The sequence below is a fragment of the Triticum aestivum genome, chromosome 1D, assembly GCF_018294505.1.
Source record: "Triticum aestivum cultivar Chinese Spring chromosome 1D, IWGSC CS RefSeq v2.1, whole genome shotgun sequence".
NCBI lineage: Eukaryota > Viridiplantae > Streptophyta > Magnoliopsida > Poales > Poaceae > Triticum > Triticum aestivum.
Window position 1 is genome coordinate 139464855 of NC_057796.1, and position 11189 is coordinate 139476043.

The window sequence follows — 11189 nt, forward strand, 5'->3', positions numbered from 1 at the left end:
TAGACACCGTCGCAGAGGGTTCATCATGTCCATTGGTGCCTCTTTGATGATGCGTGAGTAGTTCTTTGTAGACTTACGGGTCCGTAGTTAGTAGCTAGATGGCTTCCTCTCTCTCGTTTGATTCTCAATACAATGGTCTATAGGAGATCCACATGATGTAACTCTTTTTTGCAGTGTGTTTGTTGGGATCGGATGAACTTTAAGTTTATGATCAGATCTATCTTTTTATCCATGAAAGTTATTTGAGTCTTCTTTGATCTCTTATATGCATTATTGCTTATAGCCTCGTATTTCTTCTCCGATATTTGGTTTTGTTTGGCGAACTTGATCTATTTATCTTGCAATGGGAAGAGCTATTTGTGATGGGTTCGATCTTACGGTGCTTGATCCCAGTGACAGAATGGGAACCGACACGTATGTATCGTTGCTATTAAGGATAACAAGATGGGGTCTATTTCTACATAAATAGATCTTGTCTACATCATGTCATCGTTCTTATTGCATTACTCTGTTTCTCCATGAACTTAATACACTAGATGCATGCTGGATAGTGGTCGATGTGTGGAGTAATAGTAGTAGACACTACTGCAGGATGGTCCAAACGCGATAGTGGAATCAGAGACCCTTCAACGAAACAGTGTGCGATGCAATAATCGCAAACGACGGTGTAAAAAACCGTCAAAAAAGGTGCAAAACGTTTGCGATGGCGGCGACATCAAACACGGTTCATATTAGATTTGCGTGTGCGAGGAGTGGCAAACGGTTAATCCAGAAGAATTGTTTGCGATGATGCAGAACAACAGAAACAGGCAGCCATATGAGGGTGTGTGCGATATACGACATATAGTTCACTAGGATGAACTGTGTGTGATTAGGCAACACAATGGAAACGGTTCAACTGAACAGGATGTGTGCGATACTCGGCAAATGGGTCTGTAATCAGAAATATGTGCGAAGACCAATAATAACACACACGATTGCTGCTAATAAGCCATGTGATTTGCTCTGTCTACAGAAGAATAACATATATATATATAACTAAAATAAACATCAAATTACATAAGTGACTACACAGATCATTCGCACACACCTCAATAAACAATTGCATGCATTCTAAAGTAGGATAAACGATCGTCTAGTCATCTACTTCTTGTGACCCTCCCACCACAGCTCTGTGGCTCGATCCCTCGTCTGGGGCAGGAAGAAGACAGTTCCTCATGTCAACTATCCGCTTGTACATCTCGTAGCTTGTGTACGCGTCCTTGGCCACGTACTTGACGTGTTGTTCATCCAGTCTCTCATGCCAAACACTCTGCTAGGCGTTCTTGTCCTTCTTGCTCTCATCCTTCATCTTCATGTAGTAGGGGTCGATGATGGCCGAGGCAAGGTCAACCAGGGAGTTTAGTTTGTTGTTGTCGCTGCCCCAGACCTTGTAGTGGTGCTGGATGTTGACAAGATTCGGGCATTTCAAGCCCGAAACCTTGAGCGCTTTTAGATCGTTGGTGGTGTCCACCGTAGCGAAACTATAGTTGGAGTTGTTGATAAACATGGAGAAACGCTCGCAAGGCCTTATGGCCAGGTGGTGGTGGTAGACGAGGACGTCATGTCGCACGCACAACTGGGCGACGACAACCTTCTGATCGTGCCCGGCACAACCGATGGTGTACTCGAGGTCGAAGCCGACCACTTGGTACTTCTCCTCGGCAAGGAACTGCTCCATAGTTTGGATGGAGCTCTCCACCGAGACTGGATCATTCGTATACACCACCGAGAGAGCCTTCCCCCTCACGTGGGTGTCCACGACGTGATGCGTGGTGAACTGCCCGCCGTTGTCATCGTCGGCCGCTGGGAGCGCCATTGGAACCGCTGGATGTCTTGTCTGTATGTGTTTTCGTGGGTGTGCTTATTGTGTCGTGTGACGCGAGAGATGAAGGTAAATGGCCGCGGGAATAAAAGGGGGCCGGGCGGCCTGGATTCTCGGCGCGCCCGCATGGCAGTTTTTGCAGCAGGTAACTGCATTGTCACGCCTCGCCCGGTGCAACCGCATGCACTCGAACGTGCGTGATCGTGCGCCGGCCCCAAACACTGGCATCATGCATGGAGGGACAAGGGAAGAGCACCCGAAGGGACGTGAGAGCAAAGCGCGCGCGGCGGGACGCGAGCAGAGCGCGCCGCGGCCACCTTAACCGCAAGCAACCACATGCATAGAGTCGTTGAACACGCAGGAAATGGTCGCCTACAAGCCGGCCGATAGTTGCGTCACTGCGTAGAGAGCGGCCGTGTGCTACTACCTCCGTCTTGGTCTATAGTCCCCTTTATATTTTGTGACATACTTTGCCCTTAAATTTAACCAACAAAATGTTAATGCATGTTCTAAAAATTATATAATTGGAAACTATGTTCAAATACGATTCCAACTATATAATCTTTGGCGACATGCATTCGTATTTTATTAGTTAAATCCTACTTATAAACTAGGATGGGGGTATAGTAGGTAATTAAACCGCAAACATTTTTCTGTATTAACTGTATGTGTACGTGGCCTTTCATCCTCCTCTCGCACGTCTTGTCACCCCGCTGCCGCAGACGGCTTACAGCGCAAGCTTGCGCAGCGCGCAGGGGTGTTCTTTTGGTCAAACGGTGACTCGAAGTGGCGCCAATGAATCGTCGGTGAGCCCGTTTCCGCGCAAGCTTGCCACCCAACTCGGTGAAATCCCCCAAAATCCCAATGCTTACCGGCATGCTATATAAACCCTCACGACCGGGGAGTCCTGCATCGCATTTTCCCCTCCCTCCATGTAGCTTATCTCGTCTGCTTCTCCCACAATCGCCAATGGCACCGGTCCGTCGTTGTCGCTCAGCCACTCTGCCATCATCAGAGGACAGCTCTAGCTGGGAGGCGTAGTGTAGTGCATGTGGCGTCCCTGTTAGGTGTGCGCGGAACACCCGTCGGCAGCTGTTGCGGGCCGTCGTTGCCGCCACACCACCATCGAAAGCTAGGGCCATCGCCCGCTCCACTGTCGTGGCCCGAAGGTGGGAGGTGGCCGTCGTGGCCCGAAGGCGGGAGGTGGCTGTCGTGGCCGCCACCCCACTCCCGGCCATCACCCTCTTCGCTGACGTGGCTCGAAGGCGGGAGGTGGTGGTCATGGCCACCTCCCCATCGTCGGCCGCCGTGGCCGCCAGCCCACCGTCGACCGCCAGGGTCATCACCCGCTCCGCCACCACCACCCGAAGGCGGGAGGCAGAGGTGGAGGCCCGCACGTGCGTCAGCGACTTTGCGCGCTACACGGAGTTCCAGCGGGAGGAGGAGGAGCGCCTCATCAAGCACGCAAAGAGCCTTACCGCCGCCGTGGCCGCGGAACATGCCGCCTCAGAGGCGAGGAATCAGGAGATCTACAAGGAGAACCACCGCTTCAAGATGGGTCGTCTGGGGTGGAAGAGGGCGTTCGAGGTGAGCATCGTTGAAGCTGCAGCAGCGGCAGGCACCGTATTGCAGTTGTCCAGCTCGTCGGTAGGCTCCTCTTCCTCTTACTGAGCGTGCTCGACAGAGGAGAGGCTGCCGGAAGTAGTACAAAGCCCCTCCGTAGTAGTAGTATTTAGGGGCTATTTTGTTCAGTTCATCTGACTATAGATGTGGTGGAACTGTACAACGAACTTAAAATTAGCTAGTATATATAGTTGAACTAGCTATTTCAGTATGTGGTTGGCAACAATGGGGAAAACGTTTGGTCGGTTCAGCTGTCGAGTTGAATAGTTTGTATAAAGAACGACTGCTTAATCTATGAATGAAATTAAGCTTAATTACTAAATTTTAGTTGCAAATATTAGATAGTGATTTTTAGCTGCATATTTTGACAAATCGCAGTGTTACAAGGTTGACAAATGGTAATGTTACTAGATCAACAAATGTCAATTTTTCCAGTTTGACAAATGGCAACAAACCCAATATGACAGATGCAAATCTTACCAAATTGTTTGTACGTGGTTGCACACGGGTCATCCAAAACAACCGTTTGCGTTGAAGGGATACATAAATCCCGCGCTGCGAATTTTCCCTTGACTTAAAGGGGAAGACCATAGCTCTCACATTGCATACGGGTGTTCTATCTAAAACGTTTGCGATTTAGAGCTGCAGAAATCCTGCTCGACATATTTTCCCTTGGCTTCCTTTAGAAGCTGCCGGTTTGCATACGGGTGTTCTAACTAAAACGTTTGCGATGAGTGTTTTATATTTTAAAACCAAGGATGTTTTTTCAAAAGAAAATCGTTTGATAAGTCTGTACATTAAGAGAGAAAAATGCAAGATCGTTCAAACCATATCTTTCATTCAGTCAAACTGCAAATTTATATTCATATGACCGAGAATTCGAGATACAGTATTAAACCCCAAAAAAACTATTTCCGGTGGTGGTGGAGGCGGCGTGCCGCGCCGTCATTGTCGTTGTCCTCCTCCGAGACGCCGTTGTTGAAGTCTTTAAGGCAGCACAGAATGTTCTTCACTTGTAAATCAAACATCATGTCGAAGCATGATCGACGGGCGGGGAGCGGGAGGACGGCAACTGGCGCCGCTCAGAGGTAGCGGTCGACGGCAGCGTCCTATGCCGCTGAGGGGGCGCGCGCACGGGCACGGGCGCGGCTGATGACCCACAAGTATAGGGGATCAATTGTAGCTCTTTTCGATAAGTAAGAGTTTCGAACCCAACGAGGAGCAGAAGAAATGACAAGTAGTTTTCAGTAAGGTAATGTCTGCAAGTGCTGAAATTGTAAATAGCGAGTAGTTTGATAGCAAGATAACTTGTAACGAGCAAGTAACGATAATTGTAAGAAGTATGCAGCAAGGTGGCCCAATACTTTTGAGGCAAAGGACAGGCCAAAACGGTTTCTTATGATAAGCAAAGCGTTCTTGAGGGTACACGGGAATTTCATCTAGTCACTTTCATCATATTGGTTTGATTTGTGTTTGCTACTTTGATAATTTGATATGTGGGTGGACCGGTGCTTAGGTGCTGTTCTTACTTGAACAAACCTCCTACTTATGATTACCCTCCCGCAAGCATCCGCAACTACGAGAAAAGTATTACGAATAAATTCTAACCATAGAATTAAACTCTAGGACCCAATCGGTCCCTTACGGAATAGCCCATAAACTAGGGTTTAAGTTTCTGTCACTCTCGCAACCCATCATCTATTTGCTACTCCACAATGCACTCCCTTAGGCCCAAATATGGTGAAGTGTCATGTAGTCGATGTTCACATGACACCACTAAGGGAATAACAACATACATACTATCGAAATATCGAACACATATTAAGTTCACATGATTACTTGTGACATGATTTCTCCCGTGACCTCAAGAACAAAAGTAACTACTCACAAATGATAAACATGCTCATGATAAGAGGAGTATTAAATAGCATCATGGATCTGAACATATAATCTTCCACCAAATAAACCATATAGTAATCAACTACATGATGTAATCAACACTACTAGTCACCCCCTAGCACCAATCTATAGTTCCAGTAACAAGATTGAATACAAGAGATGAACTAGGGTTTGAGATGAGATGGTGCTGGTGAAGATGTTGATGGAGATTGCCCTCCCCAAGATGGGAGAGTTATTGGTGATGATGATGACGATGAATTCCCCCTTCGGGAGGGAAGTTCCCCCGGCAGAATCGCTCCATCGAAGGGCAAAAGTGCTCCTGCCCAAGTTCCGCCTCGAGACGGCGGCGCTCCGTTCCGAAAGGCTTCTCCTTATTTTTTCTAGGTCAAAATGACTTCTTTCCCTAATAATAAAGCACGGATTGACTCCGTGGGTTCACCGTCAGAATACGCTTCTCTCCGTGAATTTACGCTTTCAGTTTTTTTCACTTATATTATTTTCTACATCTAAGGTGATACTATTCATCCAAAAACGTTTAATTCCAGAATTTTATCCGTTCACGTGTGGGCCGCTTGCCCTGTCCGCTTCGTTGGTCCGACTCCCTCGCTGTCATCGGCCCGTGTTGAAAAAACGTTTCGCTGTTTACTCCTCGCCCCCATCTCCTTCTTTGACCCACACACGAACAAGCTAGGGTTGGAGCCGCTGCCCCTCCGGCCTGCCCGCCGGAGCTCCGTCCGCCCCTCTTCTCCATCTTCTCCCCCCACCTCTACTCCCCCAGGCCCAACTGTGGTGGATGGCATGCCCGCCGGCGCTCCATACTCCCCTCTTCTCCATCTTTCCCCTCGCCATCTCCCTCCTCACTCCCTGTTCCGCCCCCACCCCTACTGCTGCAGGCTCAACCATGGTGGTCAACACGGGGATGTGAGCGTGAACGGGCGGCGTCGGTGGACAAGAGATGCGTAGAGGACCTCAAGTGCTGCAGACGCTGGCGAGGTGAGTGATGATGCTTCTTCCTATTGGCTACAGAGGCAGATTTAGGGTCTGATTTGATTTGTTTGTGTTCCGGTAATTGGTGAAGGTGAGAATGATATTGCACTGTTGATGGAGCGCAAGTAGCACAAATTAATCATGTGCATTGCCCATTATTGAATATCAGGTTCGATGTTCTTGATTTCTTATTTGAGCTGTTACTCATTACTTTTTTAATCAGGGTACAATAGTCAATGCATCGCTACTTCCATGTATACAATGGAAGTAATTTTGTACACATATGCATTCTTCCAAATTGCAGTTTACATGGGGTAAACGATCATGTTGGTCTCTATGCTGCAGATATTCCAAAATAAAGGAGGCGGCTGGAGGAAGCATTGGAGGCCAAGTTCAGCAGCAACGGTCAGCTGTCGTCGGTGGCCGGATGACGACATCTGCAAAGGAATGAGGGACACTACAGGAACAATATAGTAGTGGTCAAACTTTGGGTAGAGTGATAAATGATTTTTGTATTTTTCTTATTCAGATTAAAGGGTGATCATTCCCCGAGTTACTTGCCAAAAACTAAAATGTATACATGTGCCAATTAAGTTCAAATCCTCGGGTGGGTTCAAATATTTTGTCATGAGAAGTCCAGATGTTCAGTTTTGGGAAAGTATACCTCCCGCTGAAAGAACAGGGGAAAACCGTTTCATTGACGCCGAGGTCGCCCTGATGCTGATCACCAGCGCGGCGTTGGCAGTGGCATGCTGCTGGGCCGGCGCTGCAACTACACGGTTAAGGAGGGGATATGTGAGGTCGAGCCTGAGATCCGTAGCATGCATGACTGCGTGGACATGGCAGCAGCCGTGGACATGGCAGCAGCCATGGCTCGGCAGCGGTGTTAGTTTTTGTTTGTAGGTTTTTTCTGGTAGTGACACTTATGAAGAAAGTTAGGTGATCCATACTGGCAGGGATGCTACTGAGTTGGAAGAGTAGCAAACATAACACCAAACATAACATGTGTTTCTTACTCTTTGTGTATGGCTTGTTGTCAAAACACCAAACATAACATGTGCTTGATTAATTCAGTCAAGCCATTACTTGTCTACAATGTACGAAAGTGTAATGTTTTCATGTGTATTATGATGTTTCAAGTATACTACTCTTAAGAAGGTTGGAATCAATGAGGCATCACATAATTGTGTTTGATACATTCTTCAGGTTGAGGGTCTGATAATGGACGTAAGACAGCTGTTGGAGAGGAGATTAAAATATGGAAGATAGCAGCAGACGAGGTAGCTGAAGCTGGTAGATCAATTGAGCAAGAGCCCCAGATCCAGGTGTGTTTATAATGAGCTGTTTGTAAGACCAGTGCTACATGGTTCCACTTGGAGTCTCTGTATTTATTTGGCTGATGGTGTGCATGAGTTTGAGCTATTTATTATTGTGTAGTTTTGACTTTAGAACCATGGAAGCTGTCCCTCTTTTATAAATAACTTCATGTGGAAAAGTATTCTTTTCGAGGGAAACAAGGTCAAGAATTGGCATTAGTGGTTGGCAGTGATGATAAGTTTGCATTTTATACCAGCTAGCAAGACTTCACAGAAATTTGTTAGAGGAATTGCAATATCTTTATCAAACATTATTTTTCTCATTCCTTTTTGGTTTTAGACAAGAATAATAGAGAATCTCAATGCTTCTACTGTTGCAGTACCTGTAGTAGAGCAACCGCTACCTCAAAACTTCAGAGAAGATGGGCATGAATGCCTGTTTTGGTTGCTGGTTACTCCAAAAACAAGTGCATCATATCTCTATGTATCCCGTAGCTTATGCGGCCCGTAATTAGTTTCCTGACAGATTGATGATTGGGAGAAGTAGCTAGAATGCCCCTGAATACAGATTGACGATTGGGAGTTTTTTGAAGGTTAGAATTCCAGTATCTTAGTACTAACCCTAGCGGCGCAACAGCATACGGCCGGCCGGCGGCAGTAGGGCGACGGCCTAGCAGAGGACCGGCAGGAGTGTTGTGCGGCATCAAAGCAGTTCTGCGCTGTTACAACGAGCGGATGAGAAGGGCAGGAATTAGGCAGTAGGCACGCGGCCGTGTACTTTCAGACAAACTAAATCAACGTGTCCAATTAAGCTTTAAATCAACAAATCAACTATTCTCTGTTTTTCAGGACAGAACATGTGCAAGCTCATGGTTTTATGCCGATTCATCCTTCAAGACAAGTATTAGGCGTGTGGCAGCACAACCTAGGTGTGTAGGCGTGTAGCTGCATACATGTGAAGGGAAATAGGGAGGCAGCTTCGGCTTGGATATGCTATTAGGCCTTTGTAAGTTTTACTGATGCAAATTCTTTTTGAAAGATCCCTAAAGTCATTTACCCTTTTGCCACTGAGAATTGTTTACTATTGTGAATTGTACCAGTGGTCTAAATTGTCAATTAATGACATAGACCTAGATACCATAAAACACCGTTGATAAATCGACTGAAATATGAACATTCTTGGCCCAAAGTTACAGCATTGCACCAATTAATTGTTAACCTCTTGGTTTTAATGATAATTGTTCTACTAGGCGTTTTTCTTCTGCTAGCATTCCATCAATAATGTCAGTTGTAATTATATATATATAAATAAAACTTAGACAATCAGTGTGATTATTCTGCACAATGTGTCCAAATCACTCTATTTTTCCATGACATTAACAATTGTCCTTTGACTGTCTATGTGAACGTTCTCTAGAATTTCATTCCAAGTTAAGTCTGGTCTTCTTTGCGTAATTTATATAGCAGGGTCTACAAGAATTGGATGCAGATCCACTATCCCACCCTCCCCTCTGTATTTACTGCAATGCATATTTACCTGGAGGTAGCATCTCAGCGGTATGTCAAGTGCCAAGTCAGTTTTCACTAAATACAAATTTTAATATATACTGGTTGTATATTTATGGATTATAGTTGAAATTCTCAAATGAATAAATATTTTTGTAGTCCTATATACAGCTACCTAAAACAGAAGTTGGCACATCTTCATTAGAAGGTATGCTCACTAGCTTGATTTCTCCTAGAGATGTAGAATGTTTATTCCCGCAATGTTATTTTGCAATTTCCTTTTTTGATGTAGCTGCTTATCTATCAAGTTTATTTAGCAGAGTGTCTATGAAAGTGTGCAGTTCAAATAATCGGGTTATGTTATACTAAGTATCCTATAAATGATCTGAATGAACACAAGCGATGGCGTCCGTCGGCCACGGTGCCCAAGGCGTAGACTGGACCCTTCTAAGGAGGCATGTGGGGATGCATGCAAGACATGCCCTCATTCTATGAAACAAAGTCAAAAGCAAATGGGAGTATGAGAGATGGTGTATGGACCAAGTGATGGAGCATCTCACGGACGGCGGCCCTCACTTCAAGCTCGATGAGCTTAACTTAAACATGCTCTTGCACTGGCATGGTCGTGATAGGTTTGTCATCTGGGCGATTGCCCGTGTTCGAAAGGTTGGTGTGATTTTTCACTATAGGAATTGATAGCTTGACAGGTTATTTGGCTTAGCCTATGTTGTGTTGTTGCTTGTTTGTCTGATCCCTATCATGCTGATGTTTCATACCATGATAGCTGTTTATGGTTGTAATATTACACCATTGACAGGTTAAGAAAAGGTGTTTGCTGATTGAGAAAGTTGAGAGACAACTTACGGACACTATAACAGTTAGGAATTTATTGTTGGGCCAAAATTATGTCGTTGTTTATATACATGCATCAATTCTTCATGTAGCTCACTACTTATTCTGTTATGAGAATAACAACTGTAGATAGAGTCATTCATCTTGCTTCTTTTCTAGATGAATAACTTCATTATGGGTTGTGTCATCCGAGGCAAGTTGATACTACCTACTGTATGCAAATTCCAGATGCATTAGGAGGGGAGTGACGAAGCCGGAGGGGCCGAGGTGCCCTCATCATCATGGGTGCTTGACGGTGCATCATAGACCAGGCGGAGGATCTCCTGGTGGAGCTTGGCAGAACCGAGGCACTTGGAGGAGAAGACGCCATGGAGCCCTCGCCCGCTGCTGGTAGGCTTTGGCGAGGACGAGCGCCGGGAAAGGTCCCAGATGTTGCGCCAAGGCCTTCCGCGCCCGCACCCGAGGTAGGTGCTTCACTAACAAGCTGCTACAAGTGTACAAGGCCTTCCACGTTGAAGCTGAGAAGGCAAGAAGATTTCGTTATTAATAGGGACAAATAGGTGGCTAGCGTATCCTTTTTGGTTGGCTGAAGCGTTGGAGTGCTAAAGTTCCAGATAAAAATCCATCTTTGGCGCATTTGTTTTCAGATTATTGCTGTTGGAGATGAGCTATACAGAGAGAGACACACACACTTATCTGTACAAAATCCATCTTTGGCGCACTTGGGGAAACTTTGTCCAAGGGCAATTCATAGATTGGAATTTAGATTTGGGGCAATTTTGTTTGCCTTGCTTTGTACGGATGTTGCTATGCTTTGTGTATTGTTGTCATTATTGTACAGAGAGAAGATACAGTGAGACAGATGGAGAGATATTGCTAGCTATTTTTTGTGGAATTGTTGTGTTCTGTTGGCCAAGATTATTCTTTGTTGGTTGCTGAAGCAAATTGTTGTGAGGGAAATTGGGCATAATTATCAGCGTGCAACGCTTGAAGGTGTTCGGTGAAGCTTGTGCCACCGGGCAAAAGCTCGCCTTGCTCGACCAGTTGACACTCTGCCATCAACACATGAGGAGGACACAAAGTCTGGTGTTTCTTCTGTTGCAACGCATAGCACGGTGGCAAACTAACGGGAGGGGAATGGG

The 11189-nt window shown here is 45.9% G+C and overlaps 1 long non-coding RNA gene across 16 annotated transcripts; it reads left to right on the top strand.

Moving 5' to 3' along the window:
- Positions 1 to 6044: 6044 nt before the first annotated feature.
- Positions 6045 to 10942, top strand: LOC123180763 (uncharacterized). 16 transcript variants are annotated; one of them, XR_006491229.1, is made up of 8 exons: positions 6045 to 6379; positions 6465 to 6542; positions 6719 to 6864; positions 7580 to 7698; positions 8539 to 8695; positions 9154 to 9246; positions 9355 to 9403; positions 9516 to 10942. It is a non-coding gene; the product is annotated as an uncharacterized lncRNA (long non-coding RNA). The 16 variants fall into 16 exon arrangements; XR_006491227.1 differs by having other exon boundaries at positions 9596 to 10942; XR_006491230.1 differs by having other exon boundaries at positions 9157 to 9246.
- Positions 10943 to 11189: the final 247 nt, after the last annotated feature.